Source organism: Macaca mulatta, chromosome 3, assembly GCF_049350105.2.
Source record: "Macaca mulatta isolate MMU2019108-1 chromosome 3, T2T-MMU8v2.0, whole genome shotgun sequence".
Lineage (NCBI taxonomy): Eukaryota > Metazoa > Chordata > Mammalia > Primates > Cercopithecidae > Macaca > Macaca mulatta.
The window spans coordinates 7,811,264-7,831,817 of record NC_133408.1 but is presented as its reverse complement, the minus strand read 5'-3'; the positions used below and the strand labels follow the sequence as shown (position 1 = coordinate 7,831,817).

At 39.4% G+C, this 20,554-nt stretch overlaps 1 protein-coding gene across 10 annotated transcripts in view; it reads left to right on the top strand.

The window, feature by feature from the left end:
- B3GALT5 (beta-1,3-galactosyltransferase 5) overlaps positions 1-20,554 on the top strand; it is an 88,832-nt gene that overhangs the window by 29,992 nt on the left and 38,286 nt on the right. For 9 of the 10 annotated variants that reach the window (XM_077995740.1, XM_077995743.1, XM_077995741.1 and 6 more), the window contains one exon: positions 3,737-3,811. The gene's annotated coding sequence lies outside the window, so the exon portion shown is untranslated. Of the gene's footprint in view, positions 1-3,736; positions 3,812-17,120; positions 17,231-20,554 lie in introns of those variants that run through there. The other variant, XM_077995746.1, reaches the window with a different exon arrangement.

Here is a 20,554-nt window from a genome sequence, read left to right as displayed (position 1 = left end):
CAACTGGAATTTTTATGTCTAATTTTGAACATCATCCCCACACCCTCAATAGAAGACATCAGAGCCAGAAGTCGTTTGGGACCAAGTTGGGTAAATAAAGTGGCTAATCACTCATTCACGCTTTGAATAAATATTCTTGCAGAGATAAATAGCTCAGGCTCTGCAGCCAGATGCCTGGGTTCAAATTCCAGCTTTGACAGGTACTTGTTATATGACGTTGGGCAGATTACTTAATTTCCTTATGTCTCAGTATCGTTAATTAAAATTGAAGAGAATAATAGTACTTATTTCATAGGAGTGGTTGTGAGGAGTACATGGTTCTGTATGTAATAAAGAACAATAGAACAGTGCCAGATATATACATGCTATGTAAGTTATAGCTATTGTTGTTATTATGACTTCCTATTGTGTGCCACGCACTTTACCATGCTGAGTAATAATTGTTTTGGATCAAGAATGAGGTATGGAAAGAAGGAAACAAAACTAGTTGTTTCTTATTGAATTTTTAAAAATAATATGATTTGAAAAGTTATTCCCAAAAAGTTGTGAAAAAAATATTATGAGCAACAGCAGAATTATTTTAATAAGATGACTAACAAACATCAGGGGAACAATATTTAGTTTGTTATTTAAATTTTGGTCCCTGTCTTTTTTTGTTTAAGCTGTAGATACAGGCGGGAGCATTGCTTGAGCCCAAAAGTTCGAGACCAGTCTGGACAATGTAGCAAGACCCTGTCTCTGAAAATAAAAGAGCTCTGATTCTTTATAATTATTGGAAACCATTCCTCAGTGTTCCTATTCACATTTGCAATGCTCTTTTTTTCTTACTGTTTCTAATTTATTCATTTTTCCATAGAGGTGTTTTGGTGATCACTGTGCTTCCTAAACTCTGCAAGTTCCCTTTTTAATCTCATTCCATCTCTTTGTCATCGCTTGTGGCCCTGTTTTGTTGATTTCCTGTTCTTAGTTTCTTGTAGCAACAAATCATTTACTATGAAAACTTGTAATCCACTGCTGGGAGTATACTTTCTTCCAGATTCTGGCTTCTTCACTTGTCTTTTGCACATTTGCTTTTGTTTCATTTCCTCCTTCCTTTCTGTAGTATTTATGCCTGTTTGCTCTGACATCTCTTTATTTGTCAAGCATATTTAACAAGGGCAGGTTGAGCTGAACCTTTAGATAACATTTTTTGATTGTCCTAGATTGCTTCTCTCCTATGCGAACATTGTTTCCTTCCCAGAGCTTCCTTTGGTGTCCTGGAGATGTGGTTTATCAGCTTTTCTGTGGCCTGAGGATATGAAGTCGTAGAAGCAGTGGGAATGATGGATAATCATGATTGGTGGATTTAGTCTCTATTCATTTTGATTAAATTTATTAAAATTGATACTTTTATTAAAAGTTGCTCTCAGGATACACTCAGGTTTTGGATTGCCCCCAAATTCAGGGTGTAACTTGGAGGCATTACATTTTTTATTTTTCAAATTTTGAAGTATTTCAAACATACAGAAGTGAAATAATAATAGAAAAAGCATGTGTGAGTCCACATCCCAGCTCTATTGAGTCCTAACACTTGGCCATACTTGCTTAGATTTAGAAGACAATATGAAAGCATCATTGAAGCTCCCTCTGTCCCTTCCCTAGTTCTCTCCATCTCCTTTCATTCCTTCACACTATCTTGAATTATTACTGTCTTTTCCATGTGTGTTTCCATATCACTTCTATGTATAAATCTGTGATTAATTATGGTATTGAGTTCAATATTTCAAGCTCTCTAAAATGGTTTCATATGGTCCTACTGCAGCTCTTTTTGATTCATTGTTTTCAACATTTATCCATGTTGAGACATAACTTGTATTAGTTCATTTTCACACTGCTATAAAGAACTTCCAGAGACTGGGTAATTTATAAAGGAAAGAGGTTTAATTGATTCACAGTTCTACATGGCTGGGGAGGCCTCAGGAAACTTACAATCATGGCGGAAGGGGAGGCAGGCACATCTTACATGGCCTGAGAGAGCAAGTGAGAGAGCATGTGAGAGTGTGGGAAAAACTACCATTTATAAAACCATCAGATCTTGTGAGAATTCACTCACTGTCAGGAGAACAGCATGGGGGAACTTCCCTTTAATCCAATCACTTCCCTCCCTTGATACTCGAGGATTACAATTGGAGATGAATTTGGGTGGGGTGACAGAGCTAAACCAAATCGTAGCTGTAGTTCAAGCTTGTCCAACCTGCAGCCCAGACGGCTTTGAATGTGGCCCAACACAAATTCATAAAGTTTTAAAAAACATCGTGAGATTTCTTTTAAAGCTCATCAGCTATCGTTAGTGTTAGTGTAGTTTATGTGTGGCCCAAGACAATTCTTCTTCTAATGTGGCCCAGAGAAGCCAGAAGATTGGGCACCTCTGCAGGTATAGTTCATTCATTTTCATTGCTATATAAAATGTTAGGCTGAGGTGGGAGAATTTCTTGAGCCCAAGAGTTTGATACCAGCCTGGGCAACATAGCGAATCCTCATCTCTATAAAAAAAATGAAAAATAAAAAATTAGCCAAACGTGGTGGCATGCACCTGTAGTCCTAGCTACTTGGGAGGCTGAGATGGGAGGGTTGTTTGGGCCCAGGAGTTTGGGGATGCAGTGAGCCATGATCACTCCACTGCACTCCAGCATGGGCAACAGAGCAAGACCTTGTCTCTTAAAAAAAATTATGTTGTAGGATTGTATACAATTGGCTCAGCTATTGTTTTGTTAATGTATGTTTAGATGATTTTCATTTTTCATATAAAAATGCTATAATAAACATTCTTGTATGTATCTCCTTTTCATACATGTTAGAGTGTACTTTAGAGTACATACCTAGAAAAGACACATCAGGTGATAAAGCATCTTTCCTGGATACTGAAGAATGTTTTCCAAGGGATTTGTACCAATTTATGCTCCTGCATACTGTAACTCTAACTCAGTTCCTGTTTCTCCACACCTTCCCCAACCCTTGGAATTACTGGATTTAAAAATTTTTGTTGTTGTCATGAGTATGAAATAGAATCTCAGTGTTTTAAGGCGCATTTTCCTGATTCTAGTAAAACTAATCATCTTTTCATATATTATGTATCTCAGCCATTTGGAGTTCTTCTTCTGTGAATGGCCTGTTCATGTCTTTTTATCATTTTTCATCTGGAATGACTTTTTCTTATAGATCTATAGAAGTTCATTTAGAAATTCTAGATCCTTCATTTTAGTAATATACATTGCAAATATCTACTCCTAGTCTGTGGCTTGTACTTTTACATTTTATTGAACAATAGGTTTTCATTTTTAATTTGGTGAAATTTACCAAGTTTTTTTTTTTATGGTTTGTGCTTTCTCTTAAGAGGAAGTTTTTCATCTTATGAAATTCTTGCCCACTCTAAGCCTTTAAAGATTGTCTCATATACTGTATTTTTTCCTAAAAGTCTTCAAGTTTTGCTTTTCACACTTAGGTTTTTAATCCTCCTTGGATTTATTTTTGATATGTTGTGAGTTAGGGATTCAAATTTGATTTTTTCAAATGAATAGTCAGTAGTCCTAGGTTGTTAACTCAATACTCCTTTTTCTGATGATCTGTAATACCATTTCTGTCATACTTTTGTAGATCTATTTTGAGGCTATTTATTCTATTTTATGATCTGCTTGGGCTGCCATAATGAGATACCATAGACTGGATGGCTAAACAGTGTAAAATTATTTTCTCACAGTTCTGGAGGCTGGAATTCTGAGATCAAAGTGCCAACCTGACCAGGTTCTGATGAAGACCCTCTTCAAGAATGCAGGTACATCCTAAAAATTCTGTCTGTGTCCTTACATGCGGAATGAGATTCCTTTCTTTTTCTTATGAGGCCACTGACCCTATTGAATTAGGATCCCACCCTGTGACCTCATTTAACCTTAATTAATTCCCAAAAGCTTTGTCTCCAAATACAGTCACATTGGGGTTAGAGCTTGAACAGACATGAACTTCGGGTGGACACAGTTCAGTCCATAGCATTGGTCTATACATCACAAGTATCTTATTGATGTAATAAGTTTTTATATATACTAGATCAAGTTAGGTCAAGTTTTCCCATCTTGTTTTACTTTTTAATGTATTTAGCTATTTTTGGCCTTTTAGTCTACGTACGAATCTTAGGTTCAGTTGTCAAGTGCGGTCCCAAAATTTGTAGGTTTATTGTTGAGATCTCTGTTCTGTTTTGTAATGATGTATTTTGTTTGTTTCTGCCAAAACACCACATGTTTTAATTGCTCTGACTTTATGTCTTGCTCTGGGAAGGTAAGTTACCACTTTGTTCTTTTCAGCCATTCTTTTTCTTTTTTTTTTCTTTCTTTTTTCTTTTTCTTTCTTTCTTTCTTTCTTTTTTTTTTTAAAGACAGAGTCTTGCTCTGTCGCCCAGGCTGGAGTGCAGTGGTGTGATTTCAGCTCTCTGCAACCTCCACCTGCCAGGTTCAAGCAGTTCTTGTGCCTCAGCCTTCCAAGTAGCTGGGATTACAGGTGTGTGCCACCATGCCCAGCTAATTTTTGTATTTTTTGGTAGAGATGGGATTTCACTATGTTGGCCGGGCCGGTCTTGAACTCCTGACTTCAAGTGATCCTCCTGCTTCAGCCCTCCAGAGTACTGGGATTACAGGCGTGAGCCACCGTGCCTGGCCATAATATTCTTAATCTTCAGACCTTGTTCGAATTTTTCCAGTTTTCCTGTAATGTCCTTTTTCCGGTCCAGGATCCCAGCCAGAATCCCGTATTGCATTGGGTTTTCATGTCGCTTTATTCACGTTCAATCTGTAATAGTTCCTCAGTCTTCTCTTTTGTAAACTTGACATTTCAGAAGAGTTCAGGGTGGTTATTTGTAGAGTACTCCTCAATTTGGAGTTGCCTGATATTTTCTTTTTTTTTTTTTTTTTGTTTTTGTTTTTGTTTTTTGAGACGGAGTCTCGCTTTGTCGCCCAGGCTGGAGTGCAGTGGCGCGATCTCGGCTCACTGCAAGCTCCGCCTCCTGGGTTTACGCCATTCTCCTGCCTCAGCCTCCTGAGTAGCTGGGACTACAGGCGCCCGCCACCGCGCCCGGCTAATTTTTTGTATTTTTAGTAGAGACGGGGTTTCACCGTGGTCTCGATCTCCTGACCTTGTGATCCGCCCGCCTCGGCCTCCCAAAGTGCTGGGATTACAGGCGTGAGCCACCGCGCCCGGCCAATATTATATGCAGATTGAAGTTACGCATTTTTAGTAGTAATACCACGGAAATTTGATAAATGTGATACGTTCTCTATTGGTTCTGATAGTTTACATGTAGATTCTCTTGAATGTTTTCTGTAGATAATTGTATTAGATATTTTGGTTATTTGTGTCTTTCTAGCACATGGGAGGATGTTGGTTCTTCCACCTCTTGGAGTTAGGCACAACATGTGACTTTTCCTGGCCAATGAAAAGGGAGCTAAAGGGATGTGTGCTGAGACATTGGATTGCAGGTGCATGATTTCCCAGCTCTCTTTGCTCTGCTTGTGTAAGCACATATTGATATGAGCATGCCATTAGATCAAAATAGCATACAATAATAAACCGACCTTTGTATTCTTGCCTTCAAGAGTAGCCTGAATCAGCAATGGATTTTGCTTATGTGAAAATAAACTTGCAGTGTTAAGACCCCGAGATTTTGGGGTTGTTTGTGGTGGCATAACCTAGCCTGTGTGGTCTGACATAATAATCAGATTGTCTATAAACAAGAATAGCTTAGTTTCTTCTCTTTCATTTCTTATATACATCTTTTCTGGTCTTATTCCAATTGCTGGGACCTCAAGGGCAAAGTTTAAGAAAGCAGTGACAGGTTAGGTACAATGGCTCATGCCTGTAGTCCCAACATTTTGGGAGACCAAAGCAGGAGGATTGCTTGAGGCCAGGAGTTCAAGACTAGCCTGGGCAACATAGTGAGACCCCTTCTCTAAGAAAAAAAAGTGATAATGGACATCCTTGTCTTGACCTTCACCTTAATTGGGAATGCTTGTAAGTTTCACTATCAAGTGTGTTTATTTTAGGTATTTGATGGATGCCCTTTGCCAGATTAAGAAAGGTCTCTTTTTTTATTATGAATTGGTGCTGAATTTTATTGATTCTTTTTTGATGTAGCTTTTGAAATAATCATGTACTTTTTCTTTAATTTACTGGTGTAGTTTATTAATACATTTCTTGTGCTTTATTTAGGAACTTTCCATTTGTATTCAAAAGAGATATTGTTCATAATTTTCTTTTCGTTTACTCTCCTTATCTGAAGTTGTGTATTTTTTTGTGTCTCTTGGAAATGGCTTGTACAAAAAGGGATTTTTTTTGTTGTTGTTTCTTTAAAATTTGGTAAAGCTTACCTCTAAATCTTTCTGGGTTGTTGCATTTTAGAGTGGAGGCAGTGGACTTTTGATGACACATTCATTGTTTATTTAGGTTCTGTTTCCTTTTGCTTATTCAGGTTCTATTGCCTTTTCAGTGAACTATGTTAATTCATTATTTGCTGAAAAATTATTTCAAAGTTTTGAAACTTATTGGCATAAAATTTTTCATAGTATTTTCTTATGATTTAAAATTTTAAAAATTTATCTGTTGCAGACCTTTTTGACTTTAAATATGATTTATTTCTGTCCCTTTTTTTCTTGTTAAATCCTGGTAAAGTTTTATTTACTTTATTAGTTTTTCTGAAAGAAACAGTTTTTGAGTATGTAGATAATTTCTTTGGTTGTTTTATTCTGTGTATCAATGACTTGATAGTTATATCCTCGTCTTTTTCTTTTTCTTACCTTTCAAATGTTTATTGTTATTTTTTCCCAGCTTCTTGAAGTATGTGCTTAATGTATTCTACATATTTATTTTTTTTGACCTATAACTTTATTCCTAAATACTTTTTAGTTGCTGTCCACAGGACATATATTAGTCTTTCATTGTTATATGGTTTAAAATATCTATTATGATTTCTTCTTTAAGCCATAAGTTTTTTTGAGGCCTACCTTTGAAAGTTTCAAAACATATATTTTTCTCCAGTATGTTTTTATTGTTGATTTTTAATTCCCCTAAGTGGTATGTGTGCAATTGAAAAGAATGTTTACTTTCTGTTTCTGTATGTGTTTAATAAATGAAGTTTATTAATTTTCATTGTCAAATCATTATTACTAATTTTTGTTCTTTTGGTTACACATTTCTCAAAGAAATCCATAAAAATACAATTTATTCTTAGAATACTGTCAGTTTTTTGTTATATGTTTTGAGACCATATTGTTGAAGCTTACAAGTTTCTAAAGATCCATATTGTGCTGTCTATATTATAATAATATGTGGTAAATTGCTATGTAGTGTTGATACTTTTGGCTTGAATTCTTTTTGCCTTACATAGCTCTACTAGGGTTGGTTGCTTTTTCTTCCTCTAACTAACTGCAAGTATCTTTCCTGCCTATCGTTGTACCTTTACTTTGGGTGTGTCATTTGAACTCACATATAGCTAGATTTTTTCCAACCTGATTATTGTGTTTCTAAACAAGTGAACTTAATCCATTTATAATATACATAATTTCTGAGGCCTTTGGCTTTCTTTTATCTCATATGTATTTTATCTTTAATACCTTTTTTGTTTAGTTCTCTTTTCTTCATTTTTTTAATCTCCTGTTGGATTGATACAGTTTTCTATATTCCCATTTTACTTCTTTTGCTGGTTTGCAGACTGTAGACTGTATATATATTTTTAATGATTATATTTAATCTTGAATCATGTATTTTAACCATATATAAACATTTTTGGTATATTCCTGTTATTTTCTCTATCATGACAAGGACTTAAGCACAATTTAACTAACCACCTTGTTCCCTTATTTTGTAACTATTCCTTAGTTCGAACTTGTAAATTTCCTTTTATTTTCTTTTCCTTTCCTTTCTTTTCTTTTCTTTCTTTCTCTCTCTCTCTCTGTCTTTTCCATCCATCCCTCCCCCCTTCCTCCTTTCCTCCCTTCCTTTCTCTCTTTCTCTTTTCTTGGGTAATTTCCTATATTTTTGGATTTTTAAAACATGAAAATGTAGTTATTTTTATGGGCATAAATTAGTTAAATTTAATGATATGTTTGATCAATTTCAGTGGTCATTTTTGTGTCCTGTGTCCCTTGACATACGCCTGAGTTTATGCAACTTCTTGCTGAACTACATTCATGAATGATCCTATTATTGAGGCTACATTAGTGATAAGCTTTCTTACTATTTCTGTGTTTGAAAACATTTTAGTTATGGCTTTACTTTTGTGTATTAGTTTAACTGGGTATAAAATTTTAGATGGGCAGTTACTTCCAGCATTTTGATATCTTCTGGCTTACATATATTATTGGTCATGGAAAATGGCTATCAGCTTAATTGTGACTGTTTTGTTGATAATTTGCCTTTCTCCACATTAGCTTTTAGGACTTTCTCATTTTCGACGTTCTGTAGACCACTATGATGTGGAAGATATGAGTTTATCTTTATTTATCATGGTGAGTACCTAGAGTCCAGTTTTGATGTGAGGTCTCATAGTTTCAATTCTGGAAAATTCTCAGCTGATATGTCTTCACATGTTTTTTCCTCTGCTTTTCCTCCATTCCTTTCTTCAGGAACCCTTATCAGAGGAAGCCAACCCTCTTCCTGTATCTGCCACATCTCCTTTGTCTGTCCAGTAAGTCCTGGTTGTTACTGGAGACAGTCATCTCTGGGGAAGGAGAGTGATTCTGTCAGTCACAGCCTTCCTTCTCTCTGTGAAAAGTGGAATGGCAAGTCTGAAGGTTTTTTTCTCGTTTATCTCCAGAGGATCATTTCTCTTAAGTCTCCTCTTCACCACCTCTGTTTACCTTTCTCCAATCTGGGAAGGGAAACTATTAGTGAAACTTTCATGAATTTCAGTTCCTCACCCCTTTTCTGCATTCGCTCCCCCATAAAAGATACATGTAAAATTCTGGCGTTTTCAGTGTTTTTCCCTGGCCACCACTTTCAAGGACTATTCCAAAAGTTGTGTCCCTTTGTTTGGGTGCTGCTTTATATTTTTGGCCAATTTGAACTTACTTTTTTCATGTCAGTGTGGGCAAAGTAGAGAAACAAATGCCTCTAGGCCCTACTACACATTTGAGCAGTAATAGTTGTGAATATTGTTCAACTCATCAGCAGTTGCTCAGAGTGGGTGTTCAATGACTCGGTTTTGTAGGGAGTCTGGCACAATGCCCAGGTGTCTGGAAGCTTTGAAGAGAAACAGGTGCCTATTATAATTGGACATAAATGAAGGAATTGAGGAATTTGAATGAGGCAGATGGTGGCGTGCTGGTTTCACCGAGGTGGAGATGCTGGTGGAAGGATGGTGGACATTCCACAGACACAGCCTGCCGTGAACGCTGCAACAGCGAACTCTCAAAGGTTTGCTGGAGAATCCATAAATAACTGAATTTCGATTTTTCAGAACTTGGCTTCTTCAAGGCTAAAAATGTGCAAATTACCTCTTTGCTAGTTGTTAGCTAATCAGTTTACCTAAAAAAAAATGTGCGAAGAAAATGACCTCCTTCAAAGCCATAGTTTTTTTTTTTTTTTTCTCTCCATCCTCACTCTCTTGAAATCCCATTTGTGCTTCTACTCTGAGACTCAGTTTACTAACTGACACCCTCCCAGGCAGAAAATCATTTGCATGAAGGATAAGTAAACTACATGGAAAATGCGTTCTTCTTTGACGGCTGGCTCTCCACTCCACATTGCAGACTATGGTGTAACACTTATGTCCAGTATTACACGCACACCTTTTCAGTTTCCTGTTTTGGTGACTTTTAATACATGCCACTTACACATGTCTAAAGGAAGCTCTTTCATTGATGTCTGTAGCCACCTACGGCACAAAAAGCCGGGTAGCTTGTGCATGCTATTCATACATCAGGTAGAGGGAGGAGGTTTTCCAGGCTAATGAAACATGATGATGCCAAATGGTTAGTGAAGAGTGATGGAGTTAGAAAGCAGTTTTCGTGTGCGATCAGTTGTTCTGATTCACAGAGCCTGATGGCTCTACCCCGCCTGCTGACCACCTCGGTTGACCCGGCTGCAACCCCAGTCGGTCCTTTTATTTATCTGATTTCCTTATGAGTCCATGGGGTGTGTTCCTCACAAGCTTGACTTCTTTTCGCCTAACCGAGCTGCACTAGGCTTGCTCACTTTGCTTTGCCTTTGCCCCCTCCCAACTACGTGCAGGCATTTGCAGCAACTTATTTGTTTCAAATAAATTTGGGTAATCTTGCCTGTGAGTCTCCTTTTTGAGATTTCATTCTGCATATTAATTTTGGAAGATTTCCAAAAAGTCCTCAGTAAAGAAATCTGTTTTCATTTGGTTTAACCCAGTGGTTTCCCAGTTTGCAGTCCTACCTTCCTCTCACCCCGGCAGGGACACACATAGGGACGCCTGATGTCTGAAGGAGCACGGTTAGGGAAACTCTGCCTCCACCTACGGAGAGAACGCCATGTTCCCTCTAGCCCTCATCTTGGCTTCCCTTCAAGCCTTTGAATTTTTTCTTTCTTTTATTCATAGTTTTTTTTGGGGTATAATCAATATTATACATGTCATTTGTGAAGTTTACAATTCAGTGAACCCCTAACTCTTTTAAAATTGTGGTAAAATAGACATAATTTAAATGTACCATTTTAATGACAGTTTTGTGGCATTTTGTCCATACACAGTATTGTGTGACCTTCACCACTGTCTAGCCCCAGGGTATTTCATTACCCCAGAGGAAACCTTGTACCCGTTATCAGTCATTTCTCCTCCCTACCCCCAGCCCCTGGGAACCCCCATTCTATTTCCTACTTCTATGGATTTTGCTAGTCTAGGTAGCTCATGTAAGTGAAACCATACAGTATTTGTCCTATTGTGTCTGATGTATTTCATGTAGCATGCCTTCAAGGTTCATCCATGTTGGAGCATGTGACAGAATTTCCTTGCTTTTTAGGTCAGAATAGTATTTCACCACGTGTATATACGACGTTTTGTTTGTCTATTCATCTACCAGTGAACACTTGGCTTGCTTTCACCTTTTGACTATTGTGAATAATGCCACTATGAACGTGGGTGTACAAATATTTGAGTCTCTGCTTTCACTTCCTTTTGGCATATGCATGGGAGTGGAATTGCTGGATTATAAAGTAATTCTGTTTTATTTATTTTTTTAAGAACTGTGATATAATTTTCCACACTGGCTGCACCATTTTATATTCCTGCCTGCAGTGCACAGGGGTTCCAGATTTTCCAGATTTCCTTGCCAACATTTGTTATTATTATTATTTTTGATTGCTATCCTGGTAGGTGTGAAGTGCTGTCTCATTGTGACTAAGATTTGCATTTCACGGTGGTTGGTGATGTTGAGCATCTTTTCATGTGCTTATTGGACATCTGTATGTCTTTGTAGAGATGTCTATTCAAGTCCTTTGCCCCTTTTTAAACTGGCATTTTTGTTTTTTGTTGTTGACAGACTCCTAATTCTTAACAGATATGATGCTCTCACTGTGATGAACTTGACTTCTGAGAAGATACTGGCTGCATTCATTTCTCTTCTGCTTTCCTAGGCCCATCATGATTCTCCAGCAGTCATCATTTCTTACATTCCTAGCTTGTCCTGTTCTCAGGCTGGACCTAAGAGTTCATTCCCTCCCATCTCTTCCCACATTCCATATCATGGACTTTCTTCTTTTCAGCTGTTGGTACTGTGGAGGGGGGGATTTTATTGAAGTCAACTGCCATGATCACCTTCCTTTTCCTTCCTAAAGGAGTGTCATCTGCTTTCTGATTTTAGCCACAGTAGCTTGGCTGAAGTTGCATTTTGGAAGTTCAAGGCTTCTGGCTCCCAGATTTCCTGTAGAATTGACACTGGTGACTGCCCTTCGTTCTTGAGGCTCCTTTGGTCTCTGGGACACTTCCCTGTGATGCCATAAAGGGGAACAAGCAGGAGGGTTTATGGTGCAGACTTTGGGGTGCATCACCTGGCTTCAGATGCTGTCTTTGCCCATGAACTCACTCTTGGTCCCAGGCTGGTAAAATCACCTGTGGGATTTCTCCTTAGTGAAAGAGGACATTAGCACCTACCTTGCAGCTGGTGGTGAGGATTCGTTGGGAAATCACATGAAAAGTACTTAGAACAGTGACTGGCAGAGAGGAAGTGTTAACAAGGTTAGCCACTGTTGGGGCATTAAGCTGGTTTTGCCCGTGTGTTCAGTCGATCCCTTTTCACCTCCATTTCCCCTCAACCTTTTGTTTTCTAAATTCTGTTCTTTGCTCTTCATTGTTCTGTTCCTGGACAATATCCCAGTCTTGCCATTTTAATGTTCCTCTTTACACAGGAGATTCCAACCAACTCTCTACCTTTTATTTATTCATTTATTACTTATGTATGTTTGTTTATTTAAGATGTAAGAAAGCATAGGGTACAGAGGTGCTAGGATGTCTAAATGCTAGAAGATGATACATCTTCCTAGCGACTTGCAGGTGGTCTCTTGGACTTTAAATGGACTGTAAAATAAGTGACTTACAAGCATCACTTTGAAATACTAAACATTTTCATTTTAAACCAACATTACTGGTATTATATGTGCTTCTGCACATCAGTGTAATTGTACACAGATTTAAGAGGAAGTGATAGGCCATTTATACTAGTTACAAAACAATAAAACCAGGAATTAACACTAAGTTTAATAAAGATAATTTATAATTCTAACCACTTAGAAATAAGAAAATTAACTATGAGGTCAAAGGAGAAATTCATGTGCAATAACAGATTATTTATAAAACAAAACTAATGAGAACACTAGACATGATAGATGAAGACTTTAAAATCCTTATTATAAATACGTTAAGCAGACAAAGACTTTAAAATTGTTATTATAAAATACGTTAAGTAAATTAGGGGAAATGATGAACCAAGTGGGTGAAAAGATGGAGAAATGAACATAAACATGTAATCTCTTTTTAAAGTTCATATAAACTTATGGGTTACACGTGCAATTTGGTTACATGCATAGATTGTGTAGTGGTCTGGTCAGGGCTCTTAGGGTGGGTATCCATCGCCCGAATAACACGTATCTTACCCGTTAATTTCTCATCCACCCCCTCACCCGTCCGAGTCTTTGTTGTCTCTCGTTTCACTCTCTACATCCATGTGCACATGTTTTAGCACCCACCTAGGGATGCTGTCTCAACATTTTAGTGGGAGGATTCTTGTAGCACAAAACGGTGCCTAAGGATGTATTTCCTGGAGGACGTTTCCACCCTTGTCACATCACTCCACATCAGCTGCCACTGGCTCATACACAACCATGTCAGAGATGGAAGAATTTCACCTTTCACCAGTTTCTGTGAAATACATTGCTTTGAAGATGAAATCACAAATGTCACCCTCTACAGGGGACCTAATGGGACCAAGTCAAGGGATTACATCTTGAGCAGATGTAAGTCTTTAGAATGGTCTAAATTATGACCTGAGTGCTTACTAGTCCCTGGATTCTATGAAGTACTTGTCTGATTTTCACAAAATCTTCAGGAAGTAGTTAGTAGTATTCTTTCATTTTATTTTTTCATTCTTATTTTTAGAGAAAATCAAGTCTTAAGAGGTTAACTATGGCCAAAGTCTTGTAACTAAAAAGTGGTTGACTTGAGATTCCACCCAGTTCCCTTGGATTCCACATGTAGAACTCTTAACATCCTTTTTTCTTTTTTTTTTTTTTTTGAGACGGAGACTTACTCTGCTGCTCAGGTTGGAGCACAGTGGTATGTGATCTTGGCTCACTGCAACCTCCGCCTCCTGGGTTCAAGCGATTCTCCTGCTTCAGCCTCCCAAGTAGCTGGGTCTACAGGCCCCCGCCACCCCACCCGGCTAATTTTCGTATTTTTGTAGAGACGAAGTTTTAGCATGTTGGTCAGACTGGTCTCGAACTCCTGACCTCAAGTGATCCGGCCGCCTCGGCCTTCCAAAGTGCTGGAATTACAGGTGTGAGCCACCGCGCCCAGCCTTAACATCTTGATTATATTCTATACGTGCCATTTCACATTGTCTATTTCTCATTTTTCTTGTTCTTTTTTCTTTTCTATACTGATTAGATACACTGGAGCTTAATCCATTTTAGAGTGTGAGTGCATATTTATTAGTAATATTATGTTTTAATATTTGAATTAATTCAATCCTGCTTTTTAATTTTATTATTCCTGCTAGTTTCTTAAAACTTTTTATAACTTTCTGTAACTTTTTAGAATTTGTTTTCTAAATTCTTTGAGAGCTTAGTCTTTTTCTTTCTTTCATAATGAACATGCTTAAGTCTAAAGCTGCCTCTGAAAGCAACTTTGAATGCATTAAAGGAATCATGTCTAGTGTTCTCATTAGTTTTGTTTTCTAAATAATCTGTTATTGCACATGTCATTTCTCCTTTGACCTCATAGTTAATTTTCTTTATTTTTAAGTGGTTGGAATTTTAAAATGATCTTTATAAAACTTACTGTTAATTCCTGGTTTTATTGTTTTGTGACTAGTATAAGTGGGCTATCATTTTTCTCTTAAGTCTGTGTGCAGTTACACTGATGTACAGAAGCACATATAATACCAGTAATGCTGGTTTAAAATGAAAATGTTTAGTATTTGAAAGTGGTACTTATAAGTCACTTATTTTAGTATCAGCTTGAATTTTTTCCAACTGATTTTGAAAATTTAAATAGAATATATATTCTCAATAAAAATTATAGAGCAAATGACTAGTTTTGGTTTTTGTGGGAAAACGGTCCCAGCGTATTCTGTAATAACCAACACTCAAAGCTAGATACCTGTGAAAAACCTGACGTGTTTTAAATGGAACAGGAGACCTCTCTGACAAACCCATCAATGTTTAGCAATCTTAATTAACAATCTTAATGAGCTTTAAAAAAGTGTCATATTTTAGCTGTGAATCACTTCACATTAAACTCTGTGATTTTCCTGCCAGAGTTATCTTTAGTAAACACTATGTATTGGCAGCCAGATTTGGAGTGAAGTGAATGTGAGTGAAGCTGGAAGCAGATTCTGCAGGAAACCCAAATGTTGGAGGGGGTTTTCTGAGCGTCGGAGTCTTAGGTCTCTCAATACTTCCTTTGACACTGCTGGCCACACTGTTCCACCACGCCCATTACAGCGACTCACTCGGAACTGCTTGGGAATCAGTGACTTGGGTGAGTGCAGTCTCTCTTTCACATATTGCTGGCTTCCTCCATCAACCCATATAGCATCTGTGCTGCGTTTATGCTTTCAAGTGAGAAACAGTGAAATACACGAGGGGATGGCTTGCACTTGACTCCAGGATGGTGTTTGCGTGTCTGCGTTTTCTTTCATGTTAAATTGAGTGGGGCTAAACTCATTTGGTTTCAGTGAAGGTAGTTTTCCGTGCATTCAGTTCGAGCCGGGATTGCCGAGAGTGGTGACCAGAAGAGAGAAGGCCATGGGGAGGTAAGGTGAGGCAGGAATACTAGAGGGTGGGGCAGGGCTCAGCTCAGTGGCGATGTTTCCCCAGCAGCCTTCAGGCCTGTCATCCCATCATTTCTCTCCTCTGATAAGTGTCTCTGCTTTAAGAGTGTTTGCCAGACAGAAATAAAAATCGATTGGGGGAAAATTATATGCAAAAAACCATTTTCCTTTCAAAATATTCCTAGAGAAGAGAGGAAGCACGCACGGACATAATGCCATCTAATGTTGCTATTACTGCATTTGCTGCTTAGCAAAGTACATAGAAGGCACATTGCAAATATTCAGGTATTAGCTGTGTTGAGAAATTGTTTTCATTTAGTAAATGTATTAGTTTGCCGGGGCTGGCATAGCAAAGTAGCACAAACTGAAAGCCTTAAATAACAAAAATTTATGGTCTCACAGTTCTGGAGGCTGAAGTCGGAAATGAAGGTCTCAGCAGGGCGAGTTCTTCTGAGGGCGCCGAAGGAGAATCTGTTAGGTGCGTCTCTCCTGGTTTCTGCTGGTTAATGGCAATATTTGATGTTCTGTGGCTTGTGGAAGCATCTCCCTCATCTCCACCTTCCTCTTTACTTGGTGTTCTCTGTGTATGACTGTCTGTGTCCAAATTTCCCCTAATTGTAAGGACAGCAGGGATATTGTATTAGCGGCCCACCCTACTTCAGTATGACCTTCTCTTAATGAATTATCTCTGTGAAGATCCTGTTTCCAAATAAGGTCACATTCTGAGGTAATTGGGGTTAGGACTTCAGCACATGAATTTTAGGGGAACGTAAATCAACCCATAACAGTGAAGATTTATTAACTCACTTTAGGAAGCTGATATTTATTTAGGAAGTAAATGTTTATTGAGCATCCATGATGTGACATGCATGAGGTATTGAGATTTAAACAGATAGGCTTAAATATTTTCCCGTATCCAAGTCACTTTCAGTAAAGAAGTAGAGAGACATAACTTAATAACTAGAATACGACGGAGCTATATGAAGGCATTTACGAGGAATAGGGTTGGTGCCGAGAAAGGGGATGCTGGTGAAGCCTACTTTTTAGGGGAGATGTCAGGGAAATGTCACTGAGGGGCTACATTTGGGCTGCATATCAAAGCATTAAGAGGAGCTCCAGGGCAGTCTGGACAGAAAGCACGGCGTGGAGATCTGACATGAAAGGGTGTGTTCGCAGGACTTTAAGCCATCTTATACGGGAGAGTGGTGTCTACTGGGAGGTGATGGATTGTCACTGTGAAGTTTCAAGTGTTGGAGTGAAGCTACTGGACTTGTGGTTTTGAGAAGTTCTACCTGACAGCCTGGTGGCTGGCATGGAGCTGGGCTGTCAGGTACCTCTTATTTTCCATGTCCATCCTGTTCTATTCTACTAGTAACTGTCTGTCTTTTCCAGCATTTCCCAAGTCTTCCCTTACCCTTCACAGTAAATCTGCAAAAAGAACAAGCTGGTAAAAGCACTTTTGGGAGACTGGGGAAAGGAATATGAATATTCCTATGCTAACTATTTTCTGGCCCCAAGTAGGCTCTTGGTGACCTTTGGTATGTTCAGATAAGCAGTGGGAGTGGAGGCCAGAGTACAGTGGGTTGAGGATTAATTACTTGGTGGACGAGGCGGTACGAGTGGTGAGTACAGGCTCTTTGTGGCAGAAGCTTGATTTGGAAGGGAAAGAAAATAAGAGGCTGACTAGGAGATGCCGGGTAATTGAGGTAAGGTCTGTTGAATGTTTTTTGGGGGTGAAATTTTGTTTTGTGTTAATAGAGTAGAAATTTACAAAGGAAATGGCCCTCATTTTAACAGAAAAATCAATACCATTTGCATCCCTCATTATTAATATGCATTGGAACTTCATCCATTGGACCTGGTGAAGAAGGCAGTCACCGTCTCACCAGGCTGGAAGCCTGGATGTTGGAATGTGGACATTTCCTACTAGAGTGGCTTGAAAGTCCCCTTCGACCATTCTGGTGGTAGGGATGGGGGTGTGAAAGTGGGTGCTCCTTGAGAGGAAGGAATGAGCCAAGAGGGATGGAGCCCGGGGATGCAGGGAGAAAGTGGCCTTTGTTTTATGGTTATGCAGTCTATCCAGCTTATACATTTCAGATGACTGATTCAACAAACCTTTGTATATCTCTGCCTACTTCTTTCCCACTGAGCTAGGTAGGTCCTGGGGTTCCTATGAGTCCCGGGGCTGTAGTCAGGCAGTTGCAATATCTCATCATTCTCATGCTAAGTTTTTCCTGACCTGAACATTTCCACTGGAAAATGATGATTGCACTCTTCAATAGAAGGCTAAGCGATTTAGATCTAGGAGCAAGGAAATAGTGGCTGTGGTTCCTCTAGAAGGGGAAGAGGATGTAGACAGGTTATTTTTTGTAATGACATTCATTTTCCTTGGTTCTTTGCTTATGTGACACCCGGATGTACAAGATGGTTAACAGAATATTGCTATGGAGGCACTTTTTGACAAGTTCTGAACTACCATCTGGGTGAGAGTATTTGTTACCGGCACAATACTTATACATGAATGGCCACTGTGAAATTGGTTTTGAAGGGGCGATGTTATGATTTGCTTTCTTAAGTGCATTGACTACAAAGGCATCTCCTAAACTCTTTGTCAACTTACCAGAAACCCTTGCATACCCGTGGATGAAGCCAGAGCTTTTCAGTGGCTCAGGTTTCTCCTTCTAACGGTGCTTGAAATTCCTTCCACAGAGAATGAAGCTTTTAATTCTAGAACCAGTGTTCAGATTGTACAAAGGCATGGATTTAAGGTAACAGCTATTAACATTGGCAAGGTTCTTTCTATTGTGCAAATTGCTTTCACATATATCTGGTATATTTTGCCCTCCGGACGGTCCTTGGCTTCATTATTGTGTAACTTGTTTTCTGTTTGAAGAAATGGAGGCTTAGCAGTTTAAGAAAGCTGATTAAAGTCAAATGGCAAGGATGGGATATGTGATGGAGCTCTAAGCACTGGGTGTCGGCCTCTGTAATATTTGTGCATGACTGACTACACAGCTCTCCTTCTGAGTCAGTGACTTTTAAGCTCTTTGGAACCACAGTAAATTCCTTTTACCTGATGACTCAGTACACACATATGACCCACCAAACAGTACTTGCCTTGACCATTCCCCAGGCCTTCTAATATTTTATTCTGCCCAATTCTGTTTTCTTTTCAATGTCTGGTCTTATTAAATTGACTTGGTGATGCAGTAATGGGTCATGATGCAGAATTTGAAAAAAATTACACTCAATTCCTTCCCTAAGAAGTAGAGGAAGGTCAGAAACGGAGGATGGTGGGAAAGGAATGGGGTGTGTGTTTTTCCAGTGTGGTGTGGGAGGGAAATGGCCTCTCGCAGTCCACTTGTGAGAACTGCTCCCATGTTCCGATCCGACTTCAGAGGTGGGAAAACGTTGGGAGCTGGTGAGGTGGGTGGGGAACATCACTGTCTGCTGCACCTCTCGTTTCTTGCATTCAGTCCACTTTTGCGGCCATTGTTGTTGTGCTGGTTGGCTCTGCCCAATTCTTCCTTCTGGTTGCTAACTCTCTTCATATGTCTACTGTTTTACCGGGGGCTGCTCACATCTGTAAATGACGCTCTAGGTTGTACAGTCTTGGAGGTTCAAGTGGAGTCTTTTGGCAGCTGTGCAGGCCAGCGTTTGCATCCCTGCAGGGGCTGCAGGGGGCCTTAACCCTCCCCCGTCAGTGCCTGGTTCTCTGATCCTGGCCGAGCATCTGGGTCTCAAAGTGTTGCCCGAAGTCTAGACTTGGAAATCTGCTTCAGGCCAGGCCAGGTGATCTTGAACCCGAAAAACAGAAGTCATGACGTTTGCTCTATATCTATCAGAAAAACAACTCAAAGCACATTCCTTATTCATGTCGGGGCCGTAAAATCTTCCCATTTTCCCAGAGACAATGCGTTATGGCAGGCCAGAGGAAGCTCTGTAATCACCCTAGAGAGGAAAACGGCAGGCGTAAGAAAGCATTAATCACCTCAAGGTAGAAATCACCCACTTTTTATAAGAATGTCCCACTGTGAAATCAGAATGTTCTACCATGCCATCTGCAACGAAATTGAAGGCCCCCCAAAGCCCACAGTCCAAAAGACATGATAGTGTAAGATAAATGGCAATGATTGCAATTAACAATGGCAGTCTGTCAAGAGTGGGCCTGCCTGCGGGACCTGTGTTGATATTTGGATTTGGATTTTTGCTTGTTTGTAGATTTTGGGGGTCATCTTTTGTTAGGGTTGGGAGGTAGCTGTGTGTGGTGAAATCCATGGATTTTTTCCCACAACTAGAGGAAATAGCAGGTTGAGGGCAAGAGGTGCCACGGAGAGTGAAGGTGTGTGAGTCAAGAGATGATCTTGTGGAGGGATGGCTGCTTCTGAGAATCTCTTCTGCCATATTAACAAATCACGGATGCATTTGAGTTTCCTGTGTGGACATCCATGGTTTGTTATTGTGTCTGTACGACTTTCTGAATAGAGATCATCTTCCATGCTCTTTTTTTGTTTTTTTTTTTTTGAGATGGAGTTTTGCTTTTGTTGTCTAGGCTGGAGTGCAATGGTACGATCTCTGCTCACTGCAACTTCTGCCTCCTGGGTTCAAGCAATCCTCCTGCCTCAGCCTCCCAAGTAGCTGGGATTACAAGCATGCGCCACCACGCCCAGCTAATTTTGTATTTTTTTAGTAGAGGCAGGGTTTCACTATGTTGGTCAGGCTGGTCTTGAACTCCTGACCTCAAGTGATCCACCCATCTCGGCCTCCCAAAGTGTTGGGATTACAGGTGTGAGCCACCGCACCTGGCCGCTTCCATGCTCTTAATCCTCACATACCTATCTCCTGAGACCAACGGGCTCAATGCTGGGATCTGTGTTTATTCACCTCCAACTGTCAGTTCTGTGCATGTGCTGTTTCCTTGTCCTCCTCCTCTGCATAGCTTTTTTATTCCCTTCGATACTCCAAGATTACAATCTTTTCTAGGGCCGGGACTGTATCTTTTGCGTTCTCTTGTCCCCACAACTAGGATA